Raw genomic sequence first — 11,688 nt, 5'->3', positions numbered from 1 at the left:
CATCGTGCCCTACAATTTGGCAGTCATGTCTTCTGAGTTCACACTTGAGATTTCCTGCTGCCATCAGTGAAAATTGAATACGCTGCTCTCAGGAAAAGGAAATCCTGCTAATGAATTGCCATATGGCCATGTTCTGTAAATGATCAGTTTGACAATCCAGCAGCAGGTTTGACTTTCACTGAGAGTGGGTTAAAATGTTACTTAGGGCAGCGGGGAGTCCAAAGTATAAACTCTGGTGACCTGACTGTCGAATTGACGGACTACTGTGGTGTCTGCAATCCAACAATCCGGCAGTCAGGTCACCGGAGGTCACACTGGGAGTTCCCTGCCGCTCTCAGTGAAAGTGGAACCCGCTGATATTTTGCTTGGCGGCGGGTTCAACTTTCACTGAGGGAAATAGGGAGCCCCGAGTGTGAACTCCGATGACCTGACTGCCAGATTGCCGGACAGCTTTGAGTGCCAGACTTCTGTGCTGTTGTGTCCTGCCATCCGGTAGTCCAGCAATTCAGCAGCAGGTTCAACAGTACTGTGGGAACCCGGCTCTGTACTCTGCTAACCTGACTGATGGCACTGCTTCTCACAGTCGTGTCCACCGCTGCTCTCAATGTGTCCCAGAGGCTGCAGTGATCAGTTGCATTTTCCATCAGTGCAGTTTCTGAAAGTAGCAGGGCCGGGATTTTTGTGGGATGTCATCTGGATTATATCGGACTTGTAAGGGTGTTTTGGGGGTGTTATTTTTTAATAAAGGATTTTTCTGTCTTTTGAGTTTTTTTATTTTACTTACAGGGTTAGTAATGAGGGTCTCATAGATTCCTTTCCATTACCAACCCAAGGCATGAAAGCAGGTGTGATTTTTTGACAAACCACAGCTGTCAATAACCCCTTATGTTTCCCCAATTGCCACTGCACCAGTGCAATCGAGATGAGCCGGGAAAAGTTCTAATGGATGCAACAATCTTGGGAGGCTGCAGGCTGCTATGTTTAGGCTGGGGATGCCAAATAAGCATGGGTTTCCCCAGCCTGAGAATACTAGATCCAGCTGTCGACTTTATCATGGCTGGCTATCAAAATTTGGGGGACAGCACACCGGATTTTTAATTATTTATTTAAATAATTAAAAAAAGAAAAAAAAAGCCGCATGTGTTCCTCCTACTTTGATAGAAAGCCAAAATAAGCACATGGCCATGGGCTGTGGACAGCAGCCATCTGTGCTGGGTATGGTAATATGGAGGGACCCTATGACTATTTTTTTACATATATTTTTACACCAATCTAGGGCAACATACAGAGTCTGTGATTGCACACAATCAAACATGCTGTCACACAGGGTGGGGGCACCTCTTACTGCAAGCAATCACAAATGCTAGGATTGCCGGTAGGTGGGGGAACTGGTGAATATGTATGAGCGATAATGAACAGCCTCAGAAGTAGATTAATCTGGACCGAATCTGAGCAAGAGCTTCTAAAATTCCATGAAAAATTCAATGCATTTCATCCAACCATAAACTTGACATTGAACCACTCAAAAAAAAAATCAGCTTCTTTGATACCACCATAAATATTCCAAATGGCTCAATCCAGACATGAGTGTATCGGAAGCCTATTGACTGTCCCACATACCTCAGATGGGACAGTTTCCATCCTAAACACATTAAAAAGTCCATTGTCTACAGCCAGGCCCTCAGATATAATCGTATCTGCTCCAGCCCAGCAGACAGGGATGAACACTTAACCCATCTTAAAAAGACATTTTTAAACCAAGGCTACCACCCTACCTCCATTGATGATCAGATCATTAGAGCCACAAGGACCCCTAGAAGTGAACTGATTCAATAAAAAGAAAAAGAGGAAAATAGTCGAGTACCTCTGGTGGTGACCTACAACCCACAGCTTGAGGTACTGAGAAGAACGGCCAAGAAACTTCACGACATTCTACACAAGGATGACCGGTTAAAAAAATATTCAATGATCCTCTATTGCTGTGCTACAGGCAACCTCCTAATTTAAGGAGCATCATGATCCGAAGCTCAATGCCCTTAGACACACCAAGAGGAACTTATCCTTGCAACGTAAAGAGCTGCAAAACCTGCACTCATGTAGAGACCTAAGACTGGATACAGATCCCTAACACACAGAAGGACTATAAGATTCCTGGGACATTCACATGTTCCTCTTTCAACGTGATGTACTTAATCCTGTGCACTATATGCCCTATTGGGGGTCTCTATGATGGAGAAACAGGACAGAGACTAAGAGCAAGAATGAGATCTCACCGACACACAATAACAGACAAAAAAACTCATTTAACAAACATTTCTGTGCTCCAGGACACAACATAAACCACATGAAAGTTGTCATATTAAAAGGCAACTTCAGATCACAGAGCCATCGCAGGGTCTGGGAATACAAATTCATCACAATGTTTAACTCTGTGGACACAGGACTCAATCTGTCAGGAGGATTTATGACCATTACAAAATCTGAGGAGTCTGCTCCAGAGACTGAGGGCACAGGCCTCTGATCCTACATGGATATTGGGACAATAAAACTTGCACACCACTAAGCTTGCACACCATCAAAGCTAATTAAGGATTCACTTTCTAAGCTTAGTGTTTGTTTATTTAAACGTCCTTTTACTATGTATCCCTCTGACCTGTTTTGTGTATATATTTTGCTTTCTTCAGATATTTTGTCATATCATGCCTGAGGAAGAGACCTGAGATGTCTCGAAAGCTTGCTCTACAACATCATCATATTTTATTTTAGTTAACCATTAAAGGTATCACAACTGCAACATTTTAATTTTGTTTCTCTCACTGAGAGCAATCAATCACTCACACAACACACACACACACTTCAGGTGCTTTCCCACTGGAACTGGGCTAGAGGCGGTCACCATAGCAACGGGACTTTCCCAATGACTAGTGAGCCATCAGCACAGGTGAACTGAGAGAACACAGACACATTTACCTCAGAACAGTTACAGACTTGAAGAGTGAGGAACATGATCACTGAGAGGAGTGCTTAAGAGCACTCTTGGGACCGGCGTAAGGGAGTACTTCAGATCTCCCTCTGGACCGGGTGAGGGGAATTCTGCAGCATACCCTCAGTAGGAGAGGAGAAGAGTAGGAGATTACCAGTGGAGCTGTGGGATATAGGAGACAACAGGGTCGCTGAGGGGAGAGCTTAACTGCTCCCTTGGAGTCGGCACAAGTCAGGGTGCAGAGCCCCTAGGGTGGCATAAATTTCATGTTGTGCCATCAGAATCTGCTGGACAGGGGGATTTCACGACCCTCTGGCCACCATAAGATCCCGGAGCACAGTGGCATATAGAATCCGGAGTCATGATCACGGTCAGGCCCAACAAAGGATTTGTGCTGCCTGCTAAACAGGACAAGTAAAGAAACCCCGGCCCCGTGGGATGCTTCACTGTTATCATGCAACTGTCTATTTTAGGCTCCCTTCACACAACCGTGGCTCCGGTACGTGTAACGTCTGTTTTCACTCATAATGGAGACATGGGCACACGTAAACCAATTAAAATCAATGGCTTTGCGCACACGTTCGTGTTTTCCTGTGGACCGTGTGTCCATGTGGAGCATACATGTGTTCGTGTGTTCCACACATAGACATGTCTGTTTTTCTGCGACAGCACAGGTGGTGCACGGGCCGCCCAGAAGTGATTCGTGTGACATCAGTGTGACACGTACCGGATAAAACCATATTACTGTTATATAAAATTAATTTCTACACTCACCTTCTCCAGCGCTGCTGTCTCTGCCACTGCTGTCACTTGCTTCCAACCCCCGCTCATTATGCTCATTGCATATTCACTGCACTGAGGACCAGAAGCAGCAGCAGCACCGGATACAGCAGTGCCATGGACAGGTAAGTATGAAAATTCATATTGTCCATGTGCTGTGCGGATGTCACACGGATAGCATACTGACAGCACATGCTGAAAACATACACGGACACACACACACACACACACACACACACACACATATATGTACCTACACCACGTTACGTGCAAAACAAGTATCTTTTTTTTTAGCAGCAGCTTACAGTCATCTTCCTCATGCCAAAAACCTTGTTGATTTTTTTCACTGCAGCCTTTCAGCAAACTTTATTAACATATGGATAGTACCCGAACTCCGAACTCAGACACGGACGTTGGTGAAAAGTTTTCTTTGCTCATCTCCATAGATTAATGGTACAATGAATATTGAAATACCTAGGATTTGCCATAGGAAAGTCTAGTTTTAAAAAAATAACCATAAAAATTCTAAAAGACATATTTCTGCAATAATTTTGCAACTAAATGCACATCAAGATTTGCTCCATTGTAAATCATCGCGGCTAATCCATTATTTTTCCATATGAAATCAAAGTATATAATTTGAATGCTGCAGATTTTAAAATCACGAGTGTTGTTATTGTTCCCTGTAATTTTTTACACTCTATGGGAATACGCTATGAAATACTTTATTCACTTACTCGCAAAAGAAGAGGAATATGAGAGGATTTAATGAGGATTTAGGCTATAAATCTGCAAACATAACCTTAATAGCCAGAAGCCAGCATTCAGAGGTGTTTCTTTCATGTACCTTCTCCCTCAATCTCCAAGTGACTGTTTTGTACAGATCAGTGTTACTGTAGTTGGTTGTTTATTCTCCTGTTAGCACAACTGCTAGCCAATGTTCTATTGATTTTTGGTGTTTTGCTATAAAATAACACCGTTTTTTCAAAACTCTAAATCCCATTGCAAACATATTTTGTCATATCTAGCGACTATAAACCATTTTCTTACATTAAATTACTGCCTTCAGTAATCAAACCTGCTGGTATGTTTTCTTTGTGTGTTTCTCTTTTTCTCTACTGGGAACAGCATACAGATCTGTTGCAGATTTATAATATGCAGCTCAACATCATATATTTCTTTTCACCATAATGGAAAATACTTGTATCTCATGCAAGTGTAGTTTATGTTTAGCTCAAATTCTCATATTCTTTCTTACAATCCGCTGGAGGTCATTGGCGATGAACGGATCGATTCGCGGAGAATCGAGTTTGAGTTGGATTTCTTGAAATTTGCGGCAAGTGAATTTGAGATTTGATTTTGAAAAAAAACCTTGCATGGCACCATTTTCCACACTGCGGAAGCAGCAGAAAGCAAGCAAAAACCTGACCATTAAACTGCTTAAAGGGGGTGTTACACGCAGCAATATCGCTAGCGATATCGCTGGGGAAAGCACCCGCCCCTGTCGTTTGTGCGTAACGGGCAAATCGCTGCCCGTGGTGCACAATATCATTGGGAGCCGTCACACGGGACTTACCTGACTAGCGATGTCGCTGTTGCTGGCAAACCGCCTCCTTTCTAAGGGGGAGATTCGTGTGGTGTCACAGCGGCGTCACTAAGCGGCCGCCCAATAGAAGCGGTGGGGTTGAGATGAGCGGGACGTAAAACCCCGCCCACCTCCTTCCGCATTGCCGGCGGCCGCAGGTAAGCTGAAGTTCGTTCTTCTTGAGGAGTCACACATAGCAATGTGTGCTGCCTTGGGAACGACAAACAACCTGCTTGCTCAACAATCAACGATTTTTTAAAAAGGAACCACGTGTCAACGATGGATGATTTGGTGAGTATTTTCCATCGTTAACGGTCGTTCGTGCATGTCATATGCAACGCCATCGCTAACGATGCCGGATGTGCGTCATGGAATCCGTGACCCCGGCGATATATCGCTAGATACGTCGCTGCATGTGACGGGGCCTTAAGTGTTGTTGCAGTATATTACATTCTGCAAATTGTTGTATTATGTCCACTGGCAATAACTGACCAATAAATAAGCACTACACAATCTTAGGTCTAGTACAGTGATGGCTAACCTATGACATACGTGTAAGAGGTGACATGCCAAGCCATTGTTGCTGAGGCAGGGAAGGCGGCCACATTCCAATCTCTAATACAAGCTGCTGTTGCCAGTGATTTAACTATTGTGTTCCTTTAATGTGCGTGTACCTTTAATCAGGGTCCTGAGTGAGGCGTGCTTACGTACCAAGCAGAATATGACATGCCTCTCTCTAACCTTCCATAGAGGAGCATAAAATCAGGCACCATAGCAGGCTGGCGCCAGGCAGCATTAAATTGCACCAGTGTGGCTGCTGAAGTCAACAAACCCAAGCTAGGGAGATGCGAAATCAAAGCCGAGATATGAATAACCTGCAGGATGACATACTCACACCTAGCACGGCGCAACAGTACCAGAGAGAGGAAGAAAGTAGGTACAGGGAGGGGAGGCAGGAGGCGTGTGACCCCACGTGTATCGCCACTAGCGTGTGGCTTCCTCAGGGGAGAGAGAGTGTGCCGTGCTAGGTGTGAGTATGTCATCCTGCAGATTATTCATATCCCTGCTTTGAATTCACATCTCCCTAGCTTGGGTTTGTTGACCTTGCACTGGTTATCTGGGGCCGGTCCTCTAGCCTGTCATCACTCCATGGCATAACCACTGACAGGTTAGTGCTATGGACTAGATGATCCAGGTGTTTATATTCACACTTGATTTACCCCAGACATGACAGACATTGAATGTTATTTATATGTAATATCCTTGCTTCATGATATATATTAGCCATTTTGTGGACGTCCACACTATTTATTCTACCTTGATATAACATTACGGGTAGCCGGCGAGGGTTTTTCAGGTCTACCAACGTATAATTTTTTTTTTGTTTCTTATGATTATATGTCTTGTATGGTGGTATATATGACCTATATTCACCACAAACACCCCCCCCCTTCTTGTTCTGTGAAGCAAGTTTCTCACATACCAGTGGCTTTATTTGTACCAGATTTATTATATAGAGGTTGATTGTTCATATTTTATATAAGAGGTACTCTATATATTTCTGTATTTATGCATTGGAGGTTGGCGTGTTTGGGAACCATGCCTTTTTTTGCTTTTTAAATGTTTTTAACTGTTTTTATGTGTGCCCTTATTTTCCCTCGGGCCGTGATCTATCCACATTATTTCAGTAATAATAAAAATATTTTTCTACGATTCTAATATTGTGTTGGTGATCCCATTTTTTGGTATATCTTTGGTATGAAGGAAGAGGAGATAATGACTGTTAGGGGAGAGGAAATAATGACTCCTTGGAGGAGGGGGAAAGGAGATAATGACTGCATTTCGGAAGGGAGCGGGACATAACATAATGACTGCTGTGTGTTTCACCCCTGTACTGTGACATCACTGTATGTGTGCAGCCCCCGCATCAGCAGACGGGCTGCTTGGATCCGGATCCGCAGTGGCTCGAGGGATCTCCGTACCTGGGCGGTCGGGGTCGCGTGGCCACTCAGAATAAAGGTGGAATATTTACACGGAATGCTTTTATTTTAAGTTCGTGACACCACCCGTGGTGTGTGGTAAGATGGAGTACCACTGCTGTAGTTGGGAGTACCCGGTGGCGATGGTGTGGGCAGCCAGGTGTTTAACCCCTCCACGGGTAGGGGAGATGACTCGATGTGGGCGATGGGGAGGTGCATTTGGGATGGTAAGGGTAACTTATGTACTCACTCAGTCCAATAACGCTGACACCGACAACTATGGTAAACCAAAGTTCTTGACACCGCTGCCACTGGGAGAAAGTATGCCTGGATCCTATGCCTGTTGGTGTTGCCTGTTATGCGGGCTTTACACAAGACGAGCTATCGTGCGATGCATCGTCGGCGTCACAGTTTTTGTGTCGGACATCTGGCATCGTTCACGACGTCGTCTTGTGTGGCACCTCCGAGCGACGCAGAATCTCTCAAAAATCGTGAGTCATGTACTCGTCGCTGAGTTTTTAAAAATTGTTTATTTAACATGGCGCCAGTTGTTCATCGTACCCGGGGTAGCACACATTGCTCCGTGTGACACCCCGGGGACGATGAACACAGCGTACCTGCGTCCCGCGGCACCCGTCGGCTATGCGGAAAGAAGGAGGTGGGTGGGATGTTTACGTCCCGCTCATCTCCGCCCCTCCGCTTCTATTGGCCGGCAGCTGTGTGACATTGCTGTGATGCCGAATGTCCCTCCCCCTTCAGGAAGAGGATGTTCGCCGCTCACAGCGAGGTCGCTCAGCAGGTATGTACGTGTGACGGCGGTTTAATGACTTTGTGCGACACGGGCAGCGATTTTCCTGTGACGCACAAACGACGGGAGCGGGTACGATCACTCGTGCAATCTCCACGATAGATCGTAACGTGTAAAGCTCACATTAGTCTTTGACCTTTGCCTTGGCACCTAGTGTTTCCTGGTTCGTCCCTTGAGTATCAAACTAATCGGGTCCCGCTCACCAGTATGGCTAACTAGGTGAGCTTGCTCTCAGGGTTCACTCTTGGGATTTTCTGGACCGTGTAGTGGGAAAGTCCTATCCTCCTCGTTGCGCTAGTACCCCGATTTTGGATCAGGTGGAGAACGGATCTTGAAGGCTCAGTCCTCGTCGGGTAAATTGCCAGGACGCCTGAAGCTACTTCCTGACCTAGGGTCCACGTACCCCGTTGTGCCCTGGCCCCTGCCCGGTGATGGCACAAGGCCGCCGGCTGTCCTCCTCGACAGTCCGTGCCCCTTGTCACGATCCCCTGTGACCGGGGTCCAGCTCCTACCAGGCCCAGACTAACGTCTGCCATCTAGTAGTTCCACGGAGCCCAGCTCCTGACCTCCTCTGACTTTGAGAGCTACTTTTCTCTGCCTGTCTCCTAACACTCCTGACCTTCCCTTAACCAACCCCCCAAGTGGGCGACCCTATTCCACTCAGGTCGTCCACTGGTGTGTCTGGTGGGTGTGGTGCAGAGTGTTCCTAGGATTTTGATTAGCTTGTTCTTGGTAACACAAAATATCAGGGATCCGTAACCAAGGAGGAGGAGGATACTGTGCAGAAGGGCAGATTGCACAATACCCTGTGATGACCTGATAGGCCAGGGCATCACATATGTATCACCCCTGCACTGTGACATCACTGTGTGTTTTTTCCTTGTACTGTGATAACAATGTGTAAAGTAGCCCTGTACTGTGACATCACTGTGTGTATTATCCCTTTACTGTGGGTATTATCCCTGTAATGGGACATCACTGTGTATTAACCCTGTACTGTGACATCACTGTGTGTATTATCTCTGTACTGTGACATCACTGTGTGTATTATCCTTGTACTGTGATATCAATGTGTGTAGTACCCCTGCACTATGACATCACTGTGTGCATTATCCCTATACTGTGATATCACTGTGTGTATTCCCCCTGTACTATGACATCACTGTGTGTATTATCACTGTACTGTAATATTACTGTGTTTTATCCCTATACTGTGACATCTCTGTGTGTATTGTCCCTGTACTGTGAGATCACTGTGTGTATTACCCCTGTAATATGACATCACTGTGTGTATTACCCCTGTACTATGACATCACTGTGTGTATTATCTCTTTATTGTGACATCACTGTGTGTATTATCCCTGTACTGTGATATTACTGTGTGTTTTATCCCTGTACTGTGACATCACTGTGTGTATTATCCCTGTACTGTGACATCACTGTGTGTATTATCCCTGTACTGTGACATCTCTGTGTGTATTATCCTTGTACTGTTACATCACTGTGTGTATTACCCTGTACTGTGACATCACAGTGTGTATTATCCCTGTACTGTTAATCACTGTTTATTACCCCTGTACTGTGACATCACTGTGTGTATTATCCCTGTACTGTGACATCACTGTGTGTATTATCCCTGTACTGTGACATCTCTGTGTGTATTATCCTTGTACTGTGACATCACTGTGTGTATTACCCTGTACTGTGACATCACAGTGTGTATTATCCCTGTACTGTTAATCACTGTTTATTACCCCTATACTGTGACATCACTGTGTGTATTATTCCTGTACTGTGACATCACTGTGTGTATTATCCTTGTACTGTGATATTAATGTGTGTAGTACCCCTGCACTCTGACATCCCTGTATCTGTTATCCCTGTACTGTGAGTATTATCCCTGTACTGTGACATCACTGTGTGCATTATCCCTGTACTGTGACATAACTGTTTGTTTTATCCCTGTATTATGACATCACTGTGTGTATTAACCATGGGTGGATCTGGACTGTCAAAGTCCGGATCCACGTGGGTTACCCAACCCAGTACCGATGCACCGATCCTGGGCCCGGAGTTCTTAGGGAACTCTAAGTAATTATCTTAATAACTAATTGGGTAAATAGAAAAAATAAGAAAAAATAAAGTAAATAAGAATAAAGCAGTTTCTCCTGTGGCTGTAACACTACTTTCGGGGCCACTCATTAACCTCATGCATATTCACTGCTTCTCCAGCCCACTGGCAGTTCCAGTGTCTGTGAATGGTTGCTGTTAGACCAAGCCCCCACCTAGTGTGACAGCATACCTGACTGGTTCCAATTAGAAATGAGCAAACATGTTCTGTAAAGGTTCATCAATTTCAAATCTGTACGTTCATTAGCTTCTTCATTCAGGTTCTGTAACCAAAAGCACTTTCCCCAAAAGTCGGTAATGTTCTCTTTTGTTCATTTTCTTCCCCTAAACACTGTCTCCATTTCCAAAAATGCTTTTTAATAGCATTTTCTGCTTTTATATAGGATTGTAGTGCTGTCTGATGTAGGATGTGTAAATCAGTGGTGGAGACTGGCACTCTTTACTGGGAGAACCCTTTTGGCGCACGGTGCAATTTTTTTTTTTAACTTTATTTGTGGCTCAGCAAACATCCACAAGGTTCAGACAGAAGGGCTTCTGTAATTGGCTGCCTACAACACATGTGCATGTGCATATTAATTCTGGACAAGTTGTGTCGGTGTCATTTTGTGAATGTCAAACATTAGGGAAGGCGCTAGTGCTGTTGCCGAGGCTGCTAGACAGTGAGCTTAGGTAGGGGTTTAATGCTAGATAGTTGAGATAGATGGGAGAGCGATAAATTAGAATAGGTATGTGGAGTGTACGTGAGTTTAGCTAGGGATTTACTGCAAGGTAGCTGAAATAGATAGCAGAGTGATAGTTTAAAATAGGAACCTGCAGTGTAGGGAAAGGCGTGTGTGTGCCACATATTGGCACATTTCATGATAGAAATAGGGATTGGTACTTGAAGTGCTTCCTAAAGACTTGCCATTGAGGCATGTAAATAGGTATTGCTACATATTACTGGCTGCTCAAAAGTATGCAAACACATTTATAGGTATTGCTAGTTAGCCGTCTGTGGCCTAAAAAGTTACTAGTATGTAAAAAGTGGTTCTTCCCAATTTTAATTGCCTGCTCAAAACTACACAAACACATTTATAGGCATTGCTAGTCAGTCGTGCCTAGCCTGCTGTAAACTTTCTAGGCTCATCCTATTGCAAGAGAAACAATGTCCGTTACTGGACAGCCTACTCCACTAAATTTCTTTGGCAGCCACACATTGCTTCAAATTTGAAATTAAGCTGATAAACATCAGGTGCTGTAGTGGATGGCAAAAGCTGCATCAAGTGACCTCTTCTCCTCTTCCTGCACCTCAACATCACACACAGTTCATTCCTCAGAGGTGCCACCCCAATTACACTTGTTTTCGCCCGTGCCACAAATCACCAACCAGCAAAATGGCTGTGGGGAAACACACATGGGTGAGTCTCAAGACCTGTCCACATAT

This window comes from Anomaloglossus baeobatrachus, chromosome 4 (genome assembly GCF_048569485.1).
Source record: "Anomaloglossus baeobatrachus isolate aAnoBae1 chromosome 4, aAnoBae1.hap1, whole genome shotgun sequence".
NCBI classification, from domain to species: domain Eukaryota; kingdom Metazoa; phylum Chordata; class Amphibia; order Anura; family Aromobatidae; genus Anomaloglossus; species Anomaloglossus baeobatrachus.
Note: the sequence above shows the minus strand (reverse complement) of the source record.